Source organism: Anomaloglossus baeobatrachus, chromosome 5, assembly GCF_048569485.1.
Source record: "Anomaloglossus baeobatrachus isolate aAnoBae1 chromosome 5, aAnoBae1.hap1, whole genome shotgun sequence".
NCBI lineage: Eukaryota > Metazoa > Chordata > Amphibia > Anura > Aromobatidae > Anomaloglossus > Anomaloglossus baeobatrachus.
Window position 1 is genome coordinate 588,156,748 of NC_134357.1, and position 26,553 is coordinate 588,183,300.

Here is a 26,553-nt window from a genome sequence, read left to right on the forward strand (position 1 = left end):
GGCCCCAACAGTGGTCACTGGAACCTTCAGGAGTTTACAAATTCTTATGTAACCAATGCCATCAGTATGTTTGGCAAAATAAGGTTGCGAAGGTCTTGAGACAGCTCACTGGTTTTACCCATCATGAGATGTTTTTTTGTGTGGCACAATCATCTTGACTGTCTCAAACATTGTTGTGGTTTTGCTCCTAAAAATCGAAATATTAATTTTTCTTATTTAGTATTTTGTAAATTTACCTTTGGCTTTCACCACTGCTTGAATCCTTCTGGGCATACTCTCGATCAGATTCAAGCATGTTGCGATATGTTGCATATGATCCCAGGTCTCTTCTACACATTGCCAGTGTTGGTGCATACTGGTCTTGGAAGCAAATAGAAAAAAATTCCAGCGTCTCCAGAAGATAAAATAACAATTTCTTTATTAATGTAAAAATCTTCTTACCATCCGATAAAATTGACATATGAGGACATATGGACATGTGGATAGAGGAGCTCTTTCCTACGCGTTTCACCCTGTGAAGGGCTTAATCATGGAATGCGTACAAAAGGTCTCAGAGCAAGTATTTAAATGCAATGCACGTCAGGAAACAAATGGTTCAATTACAAGGAACACACCCTTTACATTCAGTATAAACAGCATTGAATTTGAAACAATGTGAAAAAAAACAAAAAGGAAGAAAAAATTAGAAAATGCAGAGACCAACACACAAAAAGGGAAAGAAAATTAACTAATCTCTCCCCCTGTGTGTGAATGCAGACAGATCAAAACAAAAATGAAAGTATAAATGTAACAGTTAAAAACAAACTTTTGATGCTAGAGAAAGCCATAATATATTTGGGTTAAGTACAAAAAGGTATTTCTTTATAATATATTTGTGTACAGACAAAGAAGGACGCATCTGCGATATAGTATTAGCGCAGAGAGGAAAAGACAAAAAATGTGCACATATCAATGTAGATATAAAAATACCACTAAAGAATTGAACGCTCCAAGAGCCCTCCATTAATAGGAGGCAAAAAAAGCTGTAGATTACAATAAATATTATAAACTCAAATGGAAAAAAGAAAAATTCAGACAACTGGAGTCAGATAAAACTCACATGCTAGCAAGGTAATGGGGAGAAAGATCGCTATGAATACTGCATGATCAGATCCCTCCTCTTGTTCATACCGTGCGGTATTCTGGTGCCTAATTTGTATATCCAGAAAGACTCTCTGTTGAGAATCTTTCTGCGAAGGTCCCCTCCCCTGACAGGTTTATAAACCCTTTCAATGCCAGTGAACGTGAGAGAATCCAGGCACCTATTATGAGCCGTAATAAAGTGCCTAGAGACTGCTGAGACATTCACTGCAGAAGGGTTTAGTGTATCAGACATATGTCTGCGTATCCGTTGCTTTAAAGGACAACTTGTGCAACCCACATATTGAATTGAACACAAAGAACACTCGATTAAATACACAACATTAGGGGTATTACAATTTATAAAATCCCTAATGTTGTAAGAGAAACCAGTATGTGTGGAAGTGAATGATTTGCATTTCCTGACATGTTTGCAGGAAATGCAGAAATTGTGTCCACATCTATAAAACCCAATACAGGATAGCCAGTTTTTTGTATTACTTGAACCATTATTACTAATTACAAGACTGGGTGACAACATGTTAGCTAAACTGGGCGCTCTCTTGGCCACAAAATTGATCTTATTTTTTTCAAGGATGTGATTCAATAAATCATCTTGTGAAAGAATAGGTAGATGTTTTTGTATTATTCTTACAATATCCCGAAATTGTGGGGAAAAATTAGCAGTGAAAGTCACCTGATAATTAGTTTTATATTTGTTTTTATGGTGATTTTTGAAAAGATCAGATCTATCAATTTGATTCACTATTTTTTGGGCTCTATTTAGACTCCAGTTGGAGTAACCTCTGTCTTTTAATTTGGCTAGAGCTTTGTTGGTTTCAGACACCTGGAGCAGTTACGTTACAGTCTGATCAGCTCCCCAATAGAAATATTTTTTACCGTATGTGGGGGGTGACATGAACTGGCTAGGAGTATTGAGTTAGAATCAGTTTCCTTGTGATAGGGAAGAATATCAATTGTATTGTGGTTGCCGATCAATGTTACGTCCAGATAATTAATAAAAACAGGATGTGTATGAAAAGTAAATTTAAGATTAAAGGAGTTCTTATTGAGATGATTAATAAAGGAGTGTGCGGTATTTACATCTCCTTTCCAAATAAACAGTAAGTCATCAATATAACGAGTCTAAAAAATAATATGTTCTGAAAAATTATTATTATCATCAAAAATATAAAACTCCTCAAAGATAGCAACCACGACATTAGCAAGGGAGGGGGAGAATTTCCCCCCCATGCTAACGCCGCATTTTTGTAGAAAAAAATTCCCCATCAAAAGAAAAATAATTGTGGGTCAACAGAAAATTGATAGCTGTAATGATGAAATTTTGTATGTGTAGGGGGTAAGAGCTGTGCTTTCTGAGGAACACTTGAAGCCAATCAATGGCCACATATTTATTGAATCACATCCTTGAAACTAATTATCAGGTGACTTTCACTACTAATTTTTCCCCACAATTTCGGGATATTGTAAGAATAATACAAAAACATCTACCTATTCTTTCACAAGATGATTTATTGAATCACATCCTTGAAAAAAATAAGATCAATTTTGTGGCCAAGAGAGCGCCCAGTTTAGCTAACATGTTGTCACCCAGTCTTGTAATTAGTAATAATGGTTCAAGTAATACAAAAAACCGGCTATCCTGTATTGGGTTTTATGGATGTGGACACAATTTCTGCATTTCCTGCAAACATGTCAGGAAATGCAAATCATTCACTTCCACACATACTGGTTTGTCTTACAACATTAGGGACTTTATAAATTGTAATACCCCTAATGTTGTGTATTTAATCGAGTGTTCTTTGTGTTCATTTCAATATGTGGGTTGCACAAGTTGTCCTTTAAAGCAACGGATACGCACATGTCTGATACACTAAACCCTTCTGCAGTGAATGTCTCAGCAGTCTCTAGGCACTTTATTACGGCTCATAATAGGTGCCTGGATTCTCTCACGTTCACTGGCATTGAAAGGGTTTATAAACCTGTCAGGGGAGGGGACCTTCGCAGAAAGATTCTCAACAGGGAGTCTTTCTGGATATACAAATTAGGCACCAGAATACCGCACGGTATGAACAAGAGGAGGGATCTGATCATGCAGTATTCATAGCGATCTTTCTCCCCATTACCTTGCTAGCATGTGAGTTTTTTCTGACTCCAGTTGTCTGAATTTTTCTTTTTTCCATTTGAGTTTATAATATTTATTGTAATCTACAGCTTTTTTTGTCTCCTATTAATGGAGGGCTCTTGGAGCGTTCAATTCTTTAGTGGTATTTTTATATCTACATTGATATGTGCACATTTTTTGTCTTTTCCTCTCTGCGCTAATACTATATCGCAGATGTGTCCTTCTTTGTACACAAATATATTATAAAGAAATACCTTTTTGTACTTAACCCAAATATATTATGGCTTTCTCTAGCATCAAAAGTTTGTTTTTAACTGTTACATTTATACTTTCATTTTTGTTTTGATCTGTCTGCATTCACACACAGGGGGAGAGATTAGTTAATTTTCTTTCCCTTTTTGTGTGTTGGTCTCTGCAATTTCTAATTTTTTCTTCCTTTTTGTTTTTTTTCACATTGTTTCAAATTCAATGCTGTTTATACTGAATGTAAAGGGTGTGTTCCTTGTAATTGAACCATTTGTTTCCTGACGTGCATTGCATTTAAATACTTGCTCTGAGACCTTTTGTACGCATTCCATGATTAAGCCGTTCACAGGGTGAAACGCGTAGGAAAGAGCTCCTCTATCCACATGTCCACATGTCCTCATATGTCAATTTTATCGGATGGTAAGAAGATTTTTACATTAATAAAGAAATTATTTTATCTTCTGGAGACGCTGGAAATTTTTTCTATTTGCTTCTGTGATTACACACCTGGGTCAGGGTGTTTCCGTGCGTCGGGGTTGAGATCAGGAGTGAAGAGGGGTGAGCTGAATATCCTCTGTTTTTTTGCATACTGGTCTTGGGTATGTATACAGATTTTTCTTTAACTCTGCCCACAAGTGTTGGATTGGGTTGAGGTCTGGGGACTGTGGGGCCAATTCAGCACCTCCACTTCATTCTCTTGAATCATTTCTTCACCAATCTCGACATATGCTTTGTGTCATTGCCCTTCTGGAATACTAGGTCATCCTTTTCATATCCATAGTATTCAGCGGTAGAAAGTATCTCATCTTGTAAAATATGAAATAAAAATATAAAATAGGTCAGCTTACGATGGAAGTTCAATCCAGGAATAATCACAGGGTCCGCCTGGAGCCACCCTGGCCAGGGCCAAAGAAAAAACTGAAGCAAATTAGGATCTAACGAAGCCACAGGCACAATATATAAAACTTGAATGTATTAGCATTATTAAAAGCAACCACTGCAGTGGCACCGTCAGACCACAGATAGATAAAACCAACGGGTTTATGTATGAGATAGCCAAGATGATTGTCTACAAAATGAAGGTTGTCTCACGCTCAAAGCTGTAGTGCACAATGAAATTTGGAGTCTGAAAGTCCAAAGTTCAAACCATTGTTACCGTTTTGCTTGTCAGTGTATCTATAAATCCCTTGTAAAACTACAGACATTCCTGATAAAATGTAAATAGACTCAAGCAGGGGCTTCGCTAGCATAAAAAATCCAGGCCTCTGGCCCCAAAATTCTTGCCCAGGGTCCCAGCGCTCCAATGAGCAACACTTTAAAATGTGTCAGCATCAACATGAGCATAAGCTACCTACCACATTACCCTCTGTCTTATAGGATGCTGTAAGCCTGAAACTTACGAGATGTCAATGCAGCACAATTTATAGGGGTCTGTGATGGCCATTATACAGTATATAGACGTCTGTGGGGGATATTATACTGTACATCAGGAGTTGTGCATATATGAGGCTGCGGGGGCCATCATACAGTATATACACTGTGTGCAGAATTATTAGGTAAATGAGTATTTTGATCACATGATAATTTTTATACATGTTGTCCTACTCCAAGCTATATAGGCTGAGAGCCAACTACCAATGAAGTAAATCCGGTGATGTGCATCTCTGTAATGAGGAGGGGTGCGGTGTAATGACATCAACACCCTATATAAGGTGTGCTTAATTATTAGGCAACTTCCTTTCCTTTGGCAAAATGGGTCAGAAGAGAGATTTGACGGGCTCTGAAAAGTCCACAATTATGAGATGTCTTGCAGAGGGATGCAGCAGTCTTGAAATTGCCAAACTTTTGAAGCGTGATCACCGAACAATCAAGCGTTTCATGGCAAATAGCCAACAGGGTTGCAAGAAGCGTGCTGGGCAAAAAAGGCGCAAAATAACTGCCCATGAATTGAGGAAAATCAAGCGTGAAGCTGCCAAGATGCCATTTTCCACCAGTTTGCCCATATTTCAGAGCTGCAACATTACTGGAATATCAAAAAGCACAAGGTGTGCCATACTCAGGGACATGGCCAAGGTAAGGAAGGCTGAAAAACCACCACCTCTGACCAAGAGACATAAGATCAAACGTCAAGACTGGGCCAAGAAATATCTTAAGACTGATTTTTCACAGGTTTTATGGACTGATGAAATGAGAGTGACTCTTGATGGGCCAGATGGATGGCTAGATCAGTAAAGGGCAGAGAGCTCCACTCCGACTCAGACGCCAGCAAGGTGGAGGTTGGGTACTGGTATGGCCTGGAATCATCAAAAATGAACTTGTGGGACCTTTTCGAGTTGAGGATGGAGTGAAGCGCAACTCCCAGACCTACTGCCAGTTTCTGGAAGACAACTTCTTCAAGCAGTGGTACAGGAAGAAGTCGGTATCGTTCAAGAAAAACATGATTTTCATGCAGGACAATGCTCCATCACATTCATCCAACTACTCCACAGCGTGGCTGGTCAGTAAAGGTCTAAAAGATGAAAAACTAATGACATGACCCCCTTGTTCACCTGATCTGAACCCCATAGAGAACCTGTGGTCTCTCATAAAATGTAAGATCTACAGGGAGGGAAAACAGTCCACCTCTCGCAGCAGTGTCTGGAGGCTGTGGTGGCTGCTGCATGCAATATTGATCGTAAACAGATCAAGCAATGACAGAATCTATGGATGGTCGGCTGTTGAGTGTTCATCATAAAGAAAGGGGGCTATATTGGGCACTCATTTTTTTGGGTTTTGTTTTTGCATGTCAGAAATGTTTATTTCTAAATTTTGTGCAGTTATATTGGTTTACCTGGTGAAAATAAACAAGTGAGATGGGAATAGATTTTGTTTTTATTAAGTTGCCTAATAATTCTGCACAGTAATAGTTACCTGCACAGACAGATATCCTCCTAAGATAGCCAAATCTAAAAAAAACCCACTCCAACTTTCAAAAATATTAAGCTTTGATATTTATGAGTCTTTTGGGTTGATTGAGAACATAGTTGTTGATTAATAATAAAAAAAATCCTCTAAAATACAACTTGCCTAATAATTCTGCACACAGTGTATGGGTCTAAAGGGACATCATACTGTATATAGGCCATTATACTGAATAATGAGGGCTGTGTGGTCAATGTACTTTATATAGGGAGCAATGGGGTGTTATACTATATATAGGGAGCTGTGTGGACATCACACTGTATATAGGGAGATGTGGAGGCATGCACTGTATAAAAGGATCTGTGGAGATATAATGTATATAGGGGGCTGTGTGGCCATCATAGTGTGTTTAGTAGGCTGTGGAGGCCACATATTGTATATAGGGGCCATGGGCATATCATACTGTATATAGCTAGATGCAGAGTTATGTACTAAAAGTTATTTATGTACAAAAGCAGCTATTGAAATGTTATACTGTACATAGGGGCTGTGAGGTCATCATACAGTGTACAGTGGAGGACTCATATGGTATATAGGGGTGATCATACTGTATATAAGGAGCTATTCAGCCATCATACTTTATATAGAGAGATATGGGGCCATCATACTGAGGACGGTGTTAAAAACATCAGAAGTCAAATGTGTCTTTCTTATAAACTCTCCAGATGGCTCACGGCTCCAATATGTAGCCATGGTCATCTGGGCCAGATGGAAAAATAACATGAGCTGTAAAACATTATAAGATATACAGTATGTAAGTCCCGTACCTGATTCCCAGCGCTGTCCTGCCCCTCCCCCGGCGGGGACATTGGCACTTTCTCCTTCCCGGCCACCCAGCAGTGACTGCTCTGTCCCCAGATCTTGCTGCTGTCTCCCAAGACCTGTGTACAGGTCCTGGGAGCCTCCCGGGAGTGCCTATAAGGTGTGCACACGGACACACCCCTTTTCTTAAAGAGCAAGTATGCCCTGACCCGGAAGTTCCTTTCAGGATGGCTAAGCAGCATCAGATATTTCAGGCACCTTCCCCTTAAGGGAGGTGCATGGGCAACGAGTTTTATACGTTGCTAGGTCTCAGGTCCCTTTATGTGCTACTCCTGCTGTGTACTCTTGCTGATTCCTATCTGTGTTTCAGTGCATGACAAGTCCGATGCTGCAACTATCCGCATTGACCGCTTCTACAATATCTGCTGAGGCCACAAAATTCCAAGCTAGCCATTCCTACAATGCCAGACGCTTCTGCTGTAACTACACATACCGGTCGCTGCTACTGCATCCATCCATCCATCCCAGCTGAATCTACAACACCGGCTGCTGCTTCTGCTATCAGAGACTGTGTCCATATCTGTGGCGCCAGCCTGCTGAGGTACTGTTGATCCTCTGGGGATGCTGCTATGGTCAGGAGACCGCAAAAGATCTTGCAAAAAAAAAACATAAAAAATGATGGATGATAATGCACAAGAGCAGTTGGAGACTTAGCTGGCTGCAATCCATTAACTGCACGAACACAACTAGAAGTAGCAGTGGAGCGTTCCTAACCAACCCAGGATGACATAGAAACAAAACCAATTCAAAGGAAAAAAAAAGCGCTACAGAAATCATTCCTGGAGAATCCAAAAAGGAGCAGAAAAATGCAAAAACAAGAACCTACAGGGAAAGGCCTAAACCTCAAAGCTGGAGGATAAAATTCAGGACATTTTCTCATGGAGCAGAAACAATTATCACTGGCAAAGGCTAGACAGAAACTGCCTTCTGTTATTTCCCCCAGGCTGAATTCCATAGGCTTCTTGGAACAGCAATCGACTCCTACACCTGTCTGAGAGACAGATGCAGAATCAGACTCACTACCTGCACTAGCCACCAGAGGGAGCCCTGTGACGGGGTATGCGACAGAGCAGTAAGCGACGCCAGGCCAAGGAACAATCCAAAGGGCTTTATTGGAACCACAAAGATAAAGCACCAAACATAAATATAAATCCTTAAAGTCTGCAAGGAGTCCACAACAAAACAAAAGATCCAGGGGCGCCTCCCGGTGTTCCAACGCCAGGGAAAATATGGCAATGGTCCTTATATGAGTTCCTTGAGTCCAACAGGGTGAACAACAAAACACAATCCCACGTGACCACTGATAACCAATCTGTGACAGTCCATACACAGGCTCTAGGATCCAGCCTCAGCTATAAATCCTAGTCCTTCTCCAGCCGAGATCCAACTAACTGACCTAACATGGGTCTCATTGTTCTTCTCTCCTGGGATCAGCCTCTAAGGTGACCCCACCTCCCCCTGGACATTTGATACATGAATGGACTTTTGATGTCCTGGCTCTGTTCTGTTTACCAAGTTGTGGATTGGAGGAGTCCCATGCTGAGAAGAACAAACAATCTCCCAGCAGAAGTAGTACAAAGGAGGGACAAACTATTACACCATGAGCACAAGCGGGGGAGAAACACGCTGTTACAACCCCTTCCCCCCTCAATTTGTGTACGGACTAGTGACCTCAACAGGTCGCTTGTCAAGTACACATAAACATGTCGACCCTGACTCAGGGCTCCTCCTGTCTGGACAATCCGTCTGCATTTCGGGTCTTGGTTCCAGGTTCTTTAGTTTATGGTGAAGATGTAGGGTTGAATGTTCGGCTCCAGTTTGTGTCCTCCTTCACTTAAACTCTGCTTCCTGCACCCACAAATTGGCATTTGTTAGGGCCAGGTGGACGGGCAGACCCAGGAGGTGGATCCACTGGGCTGAACACCTCACCGAAGGCAAGGTGCCCGGTAGCCGGAGCACTACGGGTAGCAGGACAGTCCGTTCAGAGGAGTGGAGTGTAGAAGTCCCTGGGACCACGGAGTCTCTGAAGGTAGTCTGGGTGACGGAGCTCAGGTTCGGAGGCCGAGATGACGTCAGGCAGAGTCCGGAACCAACGGAGCGGGAAGATGGGTCACCACAGGGATCGGAGATGGTATGAACTGACGGGATGGCAGATCGTCACCGTTCGGGGTTCAGGTATCGTCAGGACCGGTTGGCGTGGCAGGAGCGGCTCTACGAGAGAGATAGGTAAGTATACCACAAAACACAAGGAGACCTGACTCCTTAGCTTAGCAAAACACGAAGAACAGGCCCCGCCCACTTGGAAAGGATCCCTCTATATACCCTGTACCTGATTCTTCAATATCCTGTTGGAGGACACTGGCCCTTTAAGAGAGGGTCAATGACCGCGCGCGCGCCCTAATGCACATGCGCGAGGCCCGGGTGCCAGAAGCCAGAGCAGGGAGCGGTGAACAGGAGGCAGGAGTGCCGGGCTGGAGCAAAGTTGCCGACGGGCTCTGGGAGCGGGGACCGGGCTGCCTGGGGACCGCAGGTGATGGGGCATGGAGGCTGTGGAGCGGGGGACGCCTGGCAGAGGAGCCGGGGAGCGTGGCAGGGGAGCCGGGGAGCGTGGCAGGGGAGCCGGGGAGCGTGGCACGGGAGCCGGAGAGCGTGGCAGGGGAGCCGGAGAGCGTGGCAGGGGAGCCGGAGAGCGTGGCAGGGGAGCCGGGGAGCATGGCAGGGGAGCCGGAGAGCGTGACAGCATTGTATATCTCCCACATCATTGCCTAGGAGAATGTCTGCAGGAAGGCTGCTCATCACACAGATTATGCCTTGTTTTGCCCCAAAGCCATAATCCAGGGTTACACTTGCTCTTGGAATATATCTCTGAGTACCTCTAGCCAATTCAATGGCAATTCCTGGTCCCTTTTGAATTGCTTCTGGTTGAATTACTCGGGGATCTGCTATGGTGAGTAAAGCCCCGGTGTCACGAAAGCCAACAACTTTTTGGCCATCTAGCACGACCTCCTGTAGATGTTTATGCTGAAGATCATAAGAACGGGTGGCTGTGGCTCGCACCCCATAGACACCTGGTAGGGAAGTCAACATATCAGAGTCACTTGGCAAATCATCAGGGCCTTAATCCAGCTCTTCTCCTGCTGAGGGTGTCTGTAGATAATGGACAGACAAAGGTGGTCAGCAGCTGTTCTGCCTCCGAACACCTGGACAGTGAGCTTGCAGATGATCAGGTTGCCCACATCGATAACATCTGCGCTGCGTCTCACTCCTTCCAGTTTGCCATCTGGAGAAGTAGGTAGGAGACCTTGTTGACTGATAGGGAGGTGCAGGTGCTGGAGGTGGTTGTCGATTTGGAGGATGACTCCACTGGATAGATGGGCATGTGGCCCGCAGATGCCCGGGATGCCGGGGGGGCAATGCTCTAGAATCACTGCGTTGAGAAACACGTGATGGTGTCTCCGCAGTGGATATGTTGATCTCCCTAAGGTCAACAATGCTTGCTTAAGATGCCTGGGATGCCCACAGCTATAACATCTTCGCTCTTCTACTTTCTCTCCTCATTGTATTCCAGAAAATACACACGGGTATGCACATGAGGTAGTGATCTAGGAGGTCGAGGAACATTGGGCACTGAAGGACAAGGAACCTCTGGTGGTGGGGAGCTGGTCAATTTTGCTCCCTCTGCTAGCAGCTTCTTCCACTGAGGTTTGATAGTGAGCACCTCATCAGCTAGAGCAGCAGCTTGTTCCACTGTCTCTGGTCTCCTCTCGCGCACCCATTCCCGGATCTCAGTAGGGCACTTGGCATAAAACTGTTCTTTTAGGATGAACTGGACGAACGTCTCCCAAGTTAAGGCCCCCTCTCCCTCCAGCCAGCGATGGCATACTTGTATCAGTCTGTGGGCATACATCTTGAAAGACACTTCCCCATCATAGGCTAACGTACGGAACTGAGTCCTATAAGTATCTGGGGTCACGGCACAATGTTCTAGAATGGTCTGTTTTATCTCCCCATACTCACAATTCCACTGAGGGTCCATAGCTCTATAGGCGTCAGCAGCTCCACCCTCCAAGAGGCCCACCAGGTGTCAGACTCACTCTCTTTCTGGGACTTAATTAATCGGCACTGATGCTCAAAGTCCTGGAAGAAGCCCTCAATGTCGCTTGCAGCCTCATTAAATGGCTTAAAGTCCTTGCGGGACACTCTGGAGAATTCCCTCATAGTTGGTGGTGTGGGTAAAGTCTGTCTGGAGTCTCTAGCTGCTTCCACAGCAAACCTCCTCTCCAGCAATGCCCTCTCTTGAGCTCTGTGAATGGCATCCCTCTTATCTTCTATGGTGGCCTCATCTCCAAGCAGTGCCATCTCCTCCTCATACCACACAACCCACTGACTTTTTTGGGTATTTACCTCCAGCTCTCGTCTTTCCTCCTTTTTCTGTTGAAATCCTTCCTCGGTGCCATCTTGCAGGCAAGCTCCTTCCAAAGCCTCAATTAGTTGCTCCTTGGAGAGTCCTTTGTAGCCAACTCCTAATTCACGCGCCTTTGTTTTGAGGTTCGACATAGTCCAGTTCCTGTATCCTGAGGTTCTGCTTTCAGACGTTGATGGGCCGTTGTCCTCGATTTCATCTGCTCTGATCCCGCCGCTGCCACCAGTTTGTGACGGGGTATGCGACAGAGCAGTAAGGGATGCCAGGCCAAGGAACAATCCAAAGGGCTTTATTGGAACCACAAAGATAAAGCACCAAACATAAATATAAATCCTTAAAGTCTGCAAGGAGACCACAACAAAACAAAAGATCCAGGGGCGCCTCCCGGTGTTCCAACGCCAGGGAAAATATGGCAATGGTCCTTATATGAGTTCATTGAGTCCAACGGTGAACAACAAAACACAATCCCACGTGGCCACTGATCTCCAATCTGTGACAGTCCATACACAGGCTCTAGGATCCAGCCTCAGCTATAAATCCTAGTCCTTCTCCAGCCGAGATCCAACTAACTGAACTAACATGGGTCTCATTGTTCTTCTCTCCTGGGATCAGCCCCTAAGGTGGCCCCACCTCCCCCTGGACATTTGATACATGAATGGACTTTCAATGTCCTGGCTCTGTTCTGTTTACCAAGTTGTGGATTGGAGGAGTCCCATGCTGAGAAGAACAAACAATCTCCCAGCAGAAGTAGTACAAAGGAGGGACAGACTATTACACCATGAGCACAAGCAGGGGAGGGACACGCTGTTACAAGCCCAGAAACACTCTCGCAAACAGCACCATCAATGATGATATTCACAACAGGCTGCACTCTGTCGGCTACCTACCAGCATGTCTATCGCCATCACCGGTGGCTTTTGTGAAGCCTCGGTAGCTATTCTAATTCGCTCCTGCAGGTCAGTGATCGGTACCTTCGGTCCAGAGGATCCACTAATCCAATGCTCACCCGACGACCGTTACACAGTATGCCTGTAGTGTACTTGTAAATGTGGAGAAGTTATTCAAACACCCTCCCTGCCAAATTCTTACATGTGATCGTATTGACCTGATGTTTTAAATGTGGTTTTACATATCCTGTGCATGTAGTTAGCCGTTTAGTGACAGGGTAACCTGTCAGTAGCCCGCCCAGGTTGGAGGGAATGACATGGGCACACATGGAGCGAGTTTCTGTGAGACTGGGCTCTGATCTTCCATTCTATCCTTGGCAGGTACTCACTGATGATGCAAAGAGCCTTCTTATACTTTCACTTCACTCTCTTCCCTTCCGCAGTCTAAGGAGTCAGTTATTGTAGTGAAGCACCCCACGGGGCTGGGATTTCTTTACTCGTCACTGGGCCGGTGATGACGGGAGGTCTTTTGGATGTCACCGAGGCCTGGCCCGGCTTCGTGCTCCCGAAAGGATGAAGGGGAAGATGGTGTGGATGTTGGGAGCAGTTGTCTCGTGACGCCACCTGTCGTGTGCAGCCAGGGATTAGCCGCCATTGTGGGTGCTGTCCTCTGGGGCGGATGGTGTCGCATCTCTGATGGTTTGGCTCCCCACAGGTAGAGCCAGGCCCCAGGGGAGGATGATGGAGGCAGTATTGGCTTTTGGCGCCGAAGCGCGGGTCGACGGCACCAGCAAGGATGGGCTGACACAGTGGTTGGAGTTCAAGGTCTTTACTCACTGTATAATAGCCGCCCACAATGTGCCGGTTTCTGCCGAGATGGGCCCCAGCCGATCCCGGATAAGTCGGAGGTCACCACCGGTGTCAGAGTGAGTGACTCACCCGCCCCAGGGCCTTAGGTGACTCGGTGTCGGTTCGGACTAGTCCGGGGTGGTCAGTGGTAGCGGGGCCCGACTCCGTGACCCTGGTGGAGTCAATTAAAATGGCGGTATGGGGGTAGATGGTAATAAAGTTTATATAAGATTCGCGACGCCACCTGTGGTAATTTGCAGCTATGGAGCCGCAGCTGCTGGAAGGGACCTCCGGGGCTGATGTTATGGCAGCTGAGGTGTTTCTTGCTCTCCACAGGTAGAGCGGGTACCCCGGGGCAACCTTTGGTGCTTGGTAAAGTCTATGGTGTTTTTGTGGACGAGGTGCAGGATAAAGCAGACGACACAGGGCTTGCAGTTAAGATGTTTACTCACTGTTCAGTTCAGTGCGGTAGCTAACCGGTTACCCACGGAATGTCAGGATCCGGTGTCAGGGATCTCCGCCGATCCCGGATAGTTCAAGGGTCAGTACCGGTGCACCCCTCTATGTGTCCTTTCTGGCTGTCTCTTTAGCGCCAAACTGTGCTATGCTGTCTTGCGCCTCCACCACAGGGCCTGTACAAAGGTGGCTGACCTCAGTCGTATCTTGCTCACCTTTACCGGTGATCTGTGGCGGGTTGTGGCCCTGGGCGCCTGCAACGATCTCCTAGGCCTTCGGTTTCACTGAAAATAATGTCTTTCTTCTTTCAGTCTAGGGACCGTCCCTGTATTGCAGCCAGATCCCTCCACCCGATCTTCTAGTGGAACAGGTCACGGGACAATTGCCCTTCCGTGGCCCTGGAATCCTTTCGTTCGGTGTCACATGGGCCTAACAAGACCCCAGGATCTCCACCAGGAACCTCCTTCTGTACTCAGACTCCTCGACTCCATCCTCCTCTCCTCACTCTCTCTGAGGCCTTCGACACACATCCGTGCCACCGGTACGTGTTTGGCAGTTTTTTCACGTACCGGCGGCACGGAGACACGTGGACCTATGTTTTCGCTATTGTATGGACACACGTAAGTATTTTGGAATGGAACGTATGTCCGTTTCGTACTTACGTGTGTCCGTGATTTTTGCACGCTGACATGTCCACGTATTCTCCGGCAGCACGGGTGTCACACGTCCCGCACCCGTACCACACGGATGTAGTGTGGCTGTGGTTCCGTGTGACACGCGCCGGAGAACACGTGTCATTAATTTTAAAATAAAAAACACAAATACTCACCTCCACCAGCCCCGTAGATTCTACCGCTGCAAACTGTTCCTGCCGGCCGCCGCTCGTTATGAGCGTGTAAAGGAGGTGGGCGTGCTGTCCCGAGCGCTGATCTCCGCCCCTCCACTCGGCCAGAAGCAGCGTCAGCGGGGAGTGGGCGGGGCTGGAGCCGAAGATCAGGACCCTGGACAGCAGCACGGACCACGTGAGTATGTAAATTGCCTGTTCTCTGTGTGCTATCGCGGATAGCACACGGAGAACACACGTGGACCGCACGTACCTGAAACACGTACTTACCTCACGCAACACGCAGGGAAAATACGTGTCTCGCGGCACGTGCGTGTTTTTAACAGATGTGTGTTTAAAGGCCTGACAGACTGCCTAAACTTGAACTTCCTGATTCCTCTTTCTACCACCTGACTCCTCCCACACTCCCTCTGGCTAGGCCCCACCCCACACCATTGGGACCAGTGGATGGGACTTACGGCCCCATGACCGGATCATCTATGGGGGTTACTGCCACTATCCCTGACCCGATGTATGCCTACCAATTGGTGTGTGCAGGTTTTGTTTGTGAACCGGTAGATGACCCCATTCTTACCCGGGATGGGATAACACACCTCTGGCTGAGGTGCAATATCTCTGTGGCGACGGAAGCCTCAGGGGCGCCACATGAGTCCTTTCCTCAACGGTTGCCCCTCAAAGAAGTGAAGAACCCGGGATGAGCTTCCTGCTCCAAGCCTCAGGCTCTGAGAAGTTGAAGAAAGTGGTGTCTTTCTGCCAGAACTGTGGTCCCGACTTGACTGACGATTGTGTGTAGGTTGCTCCTACTTCTACCCCAAGTGGTGCCAACCCACCAGGTGGTTGTCCTAGTGACCGGGAAAGTCCCATGTCTCGTGATGGCCACCCCCCTGCCTACCCTAGTCCAGTCCCCAGTGGAAAGGTATCTAAGCTGTATGTAAGGTGAAATATAGAAACACCGGTGATTAACCTCTTCCTCACCAGAGACAAATACTGCACCTTAAATGAGATGCAGTACCCTGTGGCGACTGAAGCCTCAGGGGCACCACAGTAGAAGTTGCTCTATAATTTTTTTTCGCCCTTTTGTTCTTCTGTCGCTAACACACTTCTGACATGTGTCCTTATTCTCTCTACTTGTCACACTCGGGAAAGGAATCGCCCAGTGCTCCGTACAGGGTGTACACACACGTCTCCGTTTCATAAACACGCGGCTCTGATCTGTACGCGTCATGCACACACGGCTCCTCTCCAAACACATCGTACACACATGGTTCCGTTTTATACACACATGGTTCAGCTCCGTACACCTCGTACACACACGGCTCCGCTCCGTACACCTTCTACACACACAGCTCCGCTCCGTACACATCGTACACACGCGGCTCAGCTCTGTACACCTCGTACACACACGGCTCTGCTCCGTACACCTTCTACACACACGGCTCCACTCCGTACACGTCGTACACACGCGGCTCTGCTCTGTACACCTCGTACACACGGTTTTGCTTTGTACACCTCGTACACACACGGCTCCGCTCCGTACACCTCGTACACACGTGGCTCCGCTCCGTACACCTCATACACACGCGGCTCCGCCCCGTACACCTCGTACACACACGGCTCCGCTCCGTACACCTCGTACACGTGGCTCCGCTCCGTACACCTCGTACACACGTGGCTCCGCTCCGTACACCTCGTACACACACGGCTCCGCTCCGTACACCTCGTACACATGCGGCTCTGCTCCGTACACCTCGTACACACACGGCTCTGCTCCGTACACCTCGTACACACACGGGTCTGCTAAATCCCTCCTGACCCCACACATAAACTTCCCCTCATCCAGCACCATGACAACCAGCACAGCAGAGTCCTGTATACACTGAGGAGCTGATCATGTGACCCCTGACTCCTCCCCTCCATGTGACATCATCACAGGTCCTGTAAGCACAGAGCAGCCATATATCTAGTGTGCGGCTCTGCAGGTGGAGGTAGGTGCAGGGTATTATATATCTAGTGTGCGGCTCTGCAGGTGGAGGTAGGTGCAGGGTATTATATATCTAGTGTGCGGCTCTGCAGGTGGAGGTAGGTGCAGGGTATTATATATCTAGTGTGCGGCTCTGCAGGTGGAGGTAGGTGCAGGGTATTATATATCTAGTGTGCGGCTCTGCAGGTGGAGGTAGGTGCAGGGTATTATATATCTAGTGTGCGGCTCTGCAGGTGGAGGTAGGTGCAGGGTATTATATATCTAGTGTGCGGCTCTGCAGGTGGAGGTAGGTGCAGGGTATTATATATCTAGTGTGCGGCTCTGCAGGTGGAGGTAGGTGCAGGGTATTATATATCTAGTGTGCGGCTCTGCAGGTGGAGGTAGGTGCAGGGTATTATATATCTAGTGTGCGGCTCTGCAGGTGGAGGTAGGTGCAGGGTATTATATATCTAGTGTGCGGCTCTGCAGGTGGAGGTAGGTGCAGGGTATTATATATCTAGTGTGCGGCTCTGCAGGTGGAGGTAGGTGCAGGTTATTATATATCTAGTGTGCGGCTCTGCAGGTGGAGGTAGGTGCAGGGTATTATATATCTAGTGTGCGGCTCTGCAGGTGGAGGTAGGTGCAGGGTATTATATATCTAGTGTGCGGCTCTGCAGGTGGAGGTAGGTGCAGGGTATTATATATCTAGTGTGCGGCTCTGCAGGTGGAGGTAGGTGCAGGGTATTATATATCTAGTGTGCGGCTCTGCAGGTGGAGGTAGGTGCAGGGTATTATATATCTGTGTGCGGCTCTGCAGGTGGAGGTAGGTGCAGGGTATTATATATCTGGTGTGCGGCTCTGCAGGTGGAGGTAGGTGCAGGGTATTATATATCTAGTGTGCGGCTCTGCAGGTGGAGGTAGGTGCAGGGTATTATATATCTAGTGTGCGGCTCTGCAGGTGGAGGTAGGTGCAGGGTATTATATATCTAGTGTGCGGCTCTGCAGGTGGAGGTAGGTGCAGGGTATTATATATCTAGTGTGCGGCTCTGCAGGTGGAGGTAGGTGCAGGGTATTATATATCTAGTGTGCGGCTCTGCAGGTGGAGGTAGGTGCAGGGTATTATATATCTAGTGTGCGGCTCTGCAGGTGGAGGTAGGTGCAGGGTATTATATATCTAGTGTGCGGCTCTGCAGGTGGAGGTAGGTGCAGGGTATTATATATCTAGTGTGCGGCTCTGCAGGTGGAGGTAGGTGCAGGGTATTATATATCTAGTGTGCGGCTCTGCAGGTGGAGGTAGGTGCAGGGTATTATATATCTGTGTGCGGCTCTGCAGGTGGAGGTAGGTGCAGGGTATTATATATCTAGTGTGCGGCTCTGCAGGTGGAGGTAGGTGCAGGGTATTATATATCTAGTGTGCGGCTCTGCAGGTGGAGGTAGGTGCAGGGTATTATATATCTGTGTGCGGCTCTGCAGGTGGAGGTAGGTGCAGGGTATTATATATCTAGTGTGCGGCTCTGCAGGTGGAGGTAGGTGCAGGGTATTATATATCTAGTGTGCGGCTCTGCAGGTGGAGGTAGGTGCAGGGTATTATATATCTAGTGTGCGGCTCTGCAGGTGGAGGTAGGTGCAGGGTATTATATATCTAGTGTGCGGCTCTGCAGGAGGAGGTAGGTGCAGGGTATTATATATCTAGTGTGCGGCTCTGCAGGTGGAGGTAGGTGCAGGGTATTATATATGTAGTGTGCGGCTCTGCAGGTGGAGGTAGGTGCAGGTTATTATATATCTAGTGTGCGGCTCTGCAGGTGGAGGTAGGTGCAGGGTATTATATATCTAGTGTGCGGCTCTGCAGGTGGAGGTAGGTGCAGGTTATTATATATCTAGTGTGCGGCTCTGCAGGTGGAGGTAGGTGCAGGGTATTATATATCTAGTGTGCGGCTCTGCAGGTGGAGGTAGGTGCAGGGTATTATATATCTAGTGTGCGGCTCTGCAGGTGGAGGTAGGTGCAGGGTATTATATATCTAGTGTGCGGCTCTGCAGGTGGAGGTAGGTGCAGGGTATTATATATCTAGTGTGCGGCTCTGCAGGTGGAGGTAGGTGCAGGGTATTATATATCTAGTGTGCGGCTCTGCAGGTGGAGGTAGGTGCAGGGTATTATATATCTAGTGTGCGGCTCTGCAGGTGGAGGTAGGTGCAGGGTATTATATATCTAGTGTGCGGCTCTGCAGGAGGAGGTAGGTGCAGGGTATTATATATCTAGTGTGCGGCTCTGCAGGTGGAGGTAGGTGCAGGGTATTATATATCTAGTGTGCGGCTCTGCAGGTGGAGGTAGGTGCAGGGTATTATATATCTAGTGTGCGGCTCTGCAGGTGGAGGTAGGTGCAGGGTATTATATATCTAGTGTGCGGCTCTGCAGGTGGAGGTAGGTGCAGGGTATTATATATCTAGTGTGCGGCTCTGCAGGTGGAGGTAGGTGCAGGGTATTATATATCTAGTGTGCGGCTCTGCAGGTGGAGGTAGGTGCAGGGTATTATATATCTGTGTGCGGCTCTGCAGGTGGAGGTAGGTGCAGGGTATTATATATCTAGTGTGCGGCTCTGCAGGTGGAGGTAGGTGCAGGGTATTATATATCTAGTGTGCGGCTCTGCAGGTGGAGGTAGGTGCAGGGTATTATATATCTGTGTTCGGCTCTGCAGGTGGAGGTAGGTGCAGGTTATTATATATCTAGTGTGCGGCTCTGCAGGTGGAGGTAGGTGCAGGGTATTATATATCTAGTGTGCGGCTCTGCAGGTGGAGGTAGGTGCAGGGTATTATATATCTAGTGTGCGGCTCTGCAGGTGGAGGTAGGTGCAGGGTATTATATATCTAGTGTGCGGCTCTGCAGGTGGAGGTAGGTGCAGGGTATTATATATCTAGTGTGCGGCTCTGCAGGTGGAGGTAGGTGCAGGTTATTATATATCTAGTGTGCGGCTCTGCAGGTGGAGGTAGGTGCAGGGTATTATATATCTAGTGTGCGGCTCTGCAGGTGGAGGTAGGTGCAGGGTATTATATATCTAGTGTGCGGCTCTGCAGGGGGAGGTAGGTGCAGGGTATTATATATCTAGTGTGCGGCTCTGCAGGTGGAGGTAGGTGCAGGGTATTATATATCTAGTGTGCGGCTCTGCAGGTGGAGGTAGGTGCAGGGTATTATATATCTAGTGTGCGGCTCTGCAGGTGGAGGTAGGTGCAGGGTATTATATATCTAGTGTGCGGCTCTGCAGGTGGAGGTAGGTGCAGGGTATTATATATCTAGTGTGCGGCTCTGCAGGTGGAGGTAGGTGCAGGGTATTATATATCTAGTGTGCGGCTCTGCAGGTGGAGGTAGGTGCAGGGTATTATATATCTGTGTGCGGCTCTGCAGGTGGAGGTAGGTGCAGGGTATTATATATCTAGTGTGCGGCTCTGCAGGTGGAGGTAGGTGCAGGGTATTATATATCTAGTGTGCGGCTCTGCAGGTGGAGGTAGGTGCAGGGTATTATATATCTGTGTGCGGCTCTGCAGGTGGAGGTAGGTGAAGGGTATTATATATCTAGTGTGCGGCTCTGCAGGTGGAGGTAGGTGCAGGGTATTATATATCTAGTGTGCGGCTCTGCAGGTGGAGGTAGGTGCAGGGTATTATATATCTAGTGTGCGGCTCTGCAGGTGGAGGTAGGTGCAGGGTATTATATATCTAGTGTGCGGCTCTGCAGGTGGAGGTAGGTGCAGGGTATTATATATCTGTGTGCGGCTCTGCAGGTGGAGGTAGGTGCAGGGTATTATATATCTGTGTGCGGCTCTGCAGGTGGAGGTAGGTGCAGGGTATTATATATCTAGTGTGCGGCTCTGCAGGTGGAGGTAGGTGCAGGGTATTATATATCTAGTGTGCGGCTCTGCAGGTGGAGGTAGGTGCAGGGTATTATATATCTAGTGTGCGGCTCTGCAGGTGGAGGTAGGTGCAGGGTATTATATATCTGGTGTGCGGCTCTGCAGGTGGAGGTAGGTGCAGGGTATTATATATCTAGTGTGCGGCTCTGCAGGTGGAGGTAGGTGCAGGGTATTATATATCTAGTGTGCGGCTCTGCAGGTGGAGGTAGGTGCAGGGTATTATATATCTGGTGTGCGGCTCTGCAGGTGGAGGTAGGTGCAGGGTATTATATATCTGTGTGCGGCTCTGCAGGTGGAGGTAGGTGCAGGGTATTATATATCTAGTGTGCGGCTCTGCAGGTGGAGGTAGGTGCAGGGTATTATATATCTAGTGTGCGGCTCTGCAGGTGGAGGTAGGTGCAGGGTATTATATATCTAGTGTGCGGCTCTGCAGGTGGAGGTAGGTGCAGGGTATTATATATCTAGTGTGCGGCTCTGCAGGAGGAGGTAGGTGCAGGGTATTATATATCTGTGTGCGGCTCTGCAGGTGGAGGTAGGTGCAGGGTATTATATATCTAGTGTGCGGCTCTGCAGGAGGAGGTAGCTGCAGGGTATTATATATCTAGTGTGCGGCTCTGCAGGTGGAGGTAGGTGCAGGGTATTATATATCTAGTGTGCGGCTCTGCAGGTGGAGGTAGGTGCAGGGTATTATATATCTAGTGTGCGGCTCTGCAGGTGGAGGTAGGTGCAGGGTATTATATATCTGTGTGCGGCTCTGCAGGTGGAGGTAGGTGCAGGGTATTATATATCTAGTGTGCGGCTCTGCAGGTGGAGGTAGGTGCAGGGTATTATATATCTAGTGTGCGGCTCTGCAGGTGGAGGTAGGTGCAGGGTATTATATATCTAGTGTGCGGCTCTGCAGGTGGAGGTAGGTGCAGGGTATTATATATCTAGTGTGCGGCTCTGCAGGTGGAGGTAGGTGCAGGGTATTATATATCTGTGTGCGGCTCTGCAGGTGGAGGTAGGTGCAGGGTATTATATATCTAGTGTGCGGCTCTGCAGGTGGAGGTAGGTGCAGGGTATTATATATCTAGTGTGCGGCTCTGCAGGTGGAGGTAGGTGCAGGGTATTATATATCTGTGTGCGGCTCTGCAGGTGGAGGTAGGTGCAGGGTATTATATATCTAGTGTGCGGCTTTGCAGGTGGAGGTAGGTGCAGGTTATTATATATCTAGTGTGCGGCTCTGCAGGTGGAGGTAGGTGCAGGGTATTATATATCTAGTGTGCGGCTCTGCAGGTGGAGGTAGGTGCAGGGTATTATATATCTAGTGTGCGGCTCTGCAGGTGGAGGTAGGTGCAGGGTATTATATATCTAGTGTGCGGCTCTGCAGGTGGAGGTAGGTGCAGGGTATTATATATCTGTGTGCGGCTCTGCAGGTGGAGGTAGGTGCAGGGTATTATATATCTGTGTGCGGCTCTGCAGGTGGAGGTAGGTGCAGGGTATTATATATCTAGTGTGCGGCTCTGCAGGTGGAGGTAGGTGCAGGGTATTATATATCTAGTGTGCGGCTCTGCAGGTGGAGGTAGGTGCAGGGTATTATATATCTAGTGTGCGGCTCTGCAGGTGGAGGTAGGTGCAGGGTATTATATATCTAGTGTGCGGCTCTGCAGGTGGAGGTAGGTGCAGGGTATTATATATCTAGTGTGCGGCTCTGCAGGTGGAGGTAGGTGCAGGTTATTATATATCTGTGTGCGGTTCTGCAGGTGGAGGTAGGTGCAGGTTATTATATATCTAGTGTGCGGCTCTGCAGGTGGAGGTAGGTGCAGGGTATTATATATCTGTGTGCGGCTCTGCAGGTGGAGGTAGGTGCAGGGTATTATATATCTAGTGTGTGGCTCTGCAGGTGGAGGTAGGTGCAGGGTATTATATATCTAGTGTGCGGCTCTGCAGGTGGAGGTAGGTGCAGGGTATTATATATCTGTGTGCGGTTCTGCAGGTGGAGGTAGGTGCAGGGTATTATATATCTGTGTGCGGCTCTGCAGGTGGAGGTAGGTGCAGGGTATTATATATCTAGTGTGCGGCTCTGCAGGTGGAGGTAGGTGCAGGGTATTATATATCTGTGTGCGGCTCTGCAGGTGGAGGTAGGTGCAGGGTATTATATATCTGTGTGCGGCTCTGCAGGTGGAGGTAGGTGCAGGGTATTATATATCTGTGTGCGGCTCTGCAGGTGGAGGTAGGTGCAGGGTATTATATATCTAGTGTGCGGCTCTGCAGGTGGAGGTAGGTGCAGGGTATTATATATCTAGTGTGCGGCTCTGCAGGTGGAGGTAGGTGCAGGGTATTATATATCTAGTGTGCGGCTCTGCAGGTGGAGGTAGGTGCAGGTTATTATATATCTGTGTGCGGCTCTGCAGGTGGAGGTAGGTGCAGGGTATTATATATCTAGTGTGCGGCTCTGCAGGTGGAGGTAGGTGCAGGGTATTATATATCTGTGTGCGGCTCTGCAGGTGGAGGTAGGTGCAGGTTATTCTCTCTCAGGGTTGTTTGTACGTTTATCTGTTTTGAATTTACAGGAATGATGGATCTGGGGAGTTTGTTTGTCATCTAATTTTCATGTAAATTAAAGGGACTGTGTCTCCACATTTGAGGTATCTAACATTAATATGGGCAGACAAGGTATAGATTGCCGAAAATAGCCCCTGTGCCCCTCATATCAAAGGCTTCTTGTTAGAAAATCGTCTTATATTCCTTTATGTAAATGAGCTTTTCCAGGTTATGGGGTGGATGCAGCCTGGAAGATGGAAAATGGAGGCAGCGCTGTCTTCTAGGTTATGGGGCGGATGCAGCCTGGAAGATGGTAACTGGAGGCAGCGAGCGATGTCTTCTAGGTTATGGGGCGGATGCAGCCTGGAAGATGGAAAATGGAGGCAGCGCTGTCTTCTAGGTTATGGGGCGGATGCAGCCTGGAAGATGGTAACTGGAGGCAGCGAGCGATGTCTTATAGGTTATGGGGTGGATGCAGCCTGGAAGATGGTAACTGGAGGCAGCGCTGTCTTCTAGGTTATGGGGCGGATGCAGCCTGGAAGATGGTAACTGGAGGCAGCGAGCGATGTCTTCTAGGTTATGAGGTAGATGCAGCCCGGAAGATGGAAACTGGAGGCAGCACTGTCTTATAGGTTATGGGGTGGATTGAGAAACATTCTCTTTTAGGAAGTTTGTTTGATTGGCTCAGAGCTGTGGCAAAGTCGAAACAAAAACTGTGTGACCATACCCATAGTCTGTGGCATAAAGTGTATTAATGGCAACGCAGGATAGTCAAGATTATACCCACATGTTTCCTCTTCCGGCATCGTCGAGAGTCAGTCAAAGAATCCAAGTTTTCAGGACAGAGGAAAGCTTGACCTGAGTGGTTCACACACAGTTGACAAAAACGGAGAACAAACGTCAAACTGGAACATGAAGAAACACGGAGTAGAAATTATGGTGGAGGTTTATTGGTTGTACAAAGACCTTTGATGTTTAAACCTTGAGTTCCTATATTATTAATTATCTCCATGATCAGTACGTGGAGACACACGAGGGTCAGTGGGTGCTCACATCTGCTGGCTGGCTGTCTTCATAAAGACCGCACCGACCAGGTCTGATCGCACTGAACGCTCACACTCTTTCCTCGTGGGCAAAACACTACTCAAACAACTCAGTGTGAGGGAATCACACATTGGTAAGACTTTATTGGTTCACCAACAGTCAAAAATATATTGTACATTTCCAGAAAAACACAAGATGGTGCAAGCGGCAGAGTCTTACCCTTTCGCTAGCACGCCAGGAAATAGAATCCTCATGATTTCAAGGGCCAGCAATCCCAGTCCTGCAGCACCCAGTGAGACGAGATAGCGTCAAGCTTAGGAAGCTGACCGAGCACAGCAAGATATGTAGCCAGGCGACCGAGTTGTCACAAATTGGGTTTTCCAAGCTAATTTGTGGGCTTATCATTGAGCAGTGAAGCAGTTCTGTTATCCTTCAGGTGGAACTGTGGATCCCGGGCTGAAATTCTGCAGAAGGAATCTTAAAGCAGTTTTGTCTTCCTCCAGCTGCAACCGTAGCTCCTTAGCTGGGGTCATGTAGAATAACTCTCTGGTGACAGAAGCAAGATCCTTTTTATACCCCTCAGTTCTCTTACAGGATTGGGAATATGGCTGTTTTCATTGGTCAGAAGTTCAATCTGACTATATAATTTTCCTTTGAACTATGTAGTCAGAAGGGCTAAGGCATATTTACAGACAATAAAGGCTCTGGATTAGTCTCACAGAGACAATAACGTCTTTTGATTTACCAAACAAGGAACCATATGTCTGGCCTAATTGAGAATAGTTCACCCCCCACACAAGTGGCCAAACACACACTATAGTCATTCATTTAACTCTTGTGATCCCAAATTACAGACCATAGGTACACAATGTCTGAGCTCTATGTTTTTGTTGTTTTTTTTTTTAAATGGTATTTTTTGTGAGTTTTACATCTACTCATCTTCTTTTGATTCAGGTTCCTAGTAAATTTGATTGTTTTAATTGATATCTTCAACAAACTTTACCTTGACCCATCAAGGATGGAGAGGGACAGGGACAAGATGGCGGAGAGGATATTACACCTCACCCTAGAGATCCTCTTCCGGCTTACTGGAGAGGTGAGAGATTCTGATGACGTTACATTACTTATCTATGGCAATAACAGATGGACTGGCTTAAAAGTTTGTGAACCCTTCAGAATTTTCCAAATTTTTGCATAAACTTGATTTAAAATGACATCAGATTTTCACTTGAAGTAGATAACCAAATGAGTAAAAATTTTTAGACTTTTTTATTGAGGAAAATTGTCCAGTATTACATGTCTGTGAGTTACAAAAGTATGTGAACCTTTGATTTCATCATCTGGTGCAGTAATGCATCTGAGTGTTTCCTGTTACTAACAAGTTCGTCATGTCGGATGGAGGAATTTAGGCGCTTCCTTTTTCTTTCTGCAGTCATAACACTTTTTAGTTAAACCAGAAAGCTTTATTTTGGTCTCGTCCATCCACATAACATTGTTACAATAGCTTTCTGGCTTGTCCAAGTGACCTTTAGCAAACTGCAGAGTGGCAGCAATGTACATTTTAGAAAGTAGTGTTTTTTCCTTACAATCCTGCCATACACACCATTGTTGTTCAGTGTCTTTCTGATGGTGGACTCATGAACATTAACAGCTAATGTCAGAGAGGCCTTTAGTTGCTTAGGGGTTACCTTTGGTTCTTTTGTATCCTACTAGGCCTCTTTTGCACGTGAGTGCTTTCTATCAGCGTTTCATCGATATTTGTATGCCAAAACCAGGAGTGTCTCCAAAACACAGAACAGGTGTCAGACTTTCAATTATTGTTCTTCCCTGTAAGTTCCACTCCTGGTTTTGGCATACAAATAGTGTTGAAACACTGATGTGTGAAAGAGGCCTTTATACTAATTTTGTTCTTTTTATGTACTTTTAGTCATCTCCGGCGCCATGTTTCTGAAGCCCACAGTATTATTGTGCATGAGAGGGCGGCGCATGCGCCCTCGCTTCTTCAGATCTGTTGTGACCGCGGGAGCGCGCGCGGTCACAACAGGACTGGAGAACTGCTGATCTTACCAATTAGCTGCAGCAGACGATATCGTAGCAGACAAAGAAAGAAATAATGTTTGGAACACCATTCTAAGTCTGAACTGGGTGCAAAAACCTAAAAAAACATCACTATATGGAGAGAAGGTATGCACACCAGTGACTATGTAAGGGGTATACATGTAATAGCAGAAACTGCTGTGTGAATACTGACATGAAAAATCCAATAGCTACTTGCAAAAATGAAAAAATGAGAGTGGAATCTGCATTACTGCCATGAAATATGAATAAAGAGAAATTTAGCTATTGAATTTATCAATGCAACAGAGCCCCAAA

General features: G+C 47.1%; 1 protein-coding gene across 1 annotated transcript in view; it reads left to right on the forward strand.

Moving 5' to 3' along the window:
• Nucleotides 1-26,553, forward strand: part of LOC142313165 (uncharacterized) — a 115,190-nt gene that overhangs the window by 82,389 nt on the left and 6,248 nt on the right. The window lies entirely within an intron of this gene.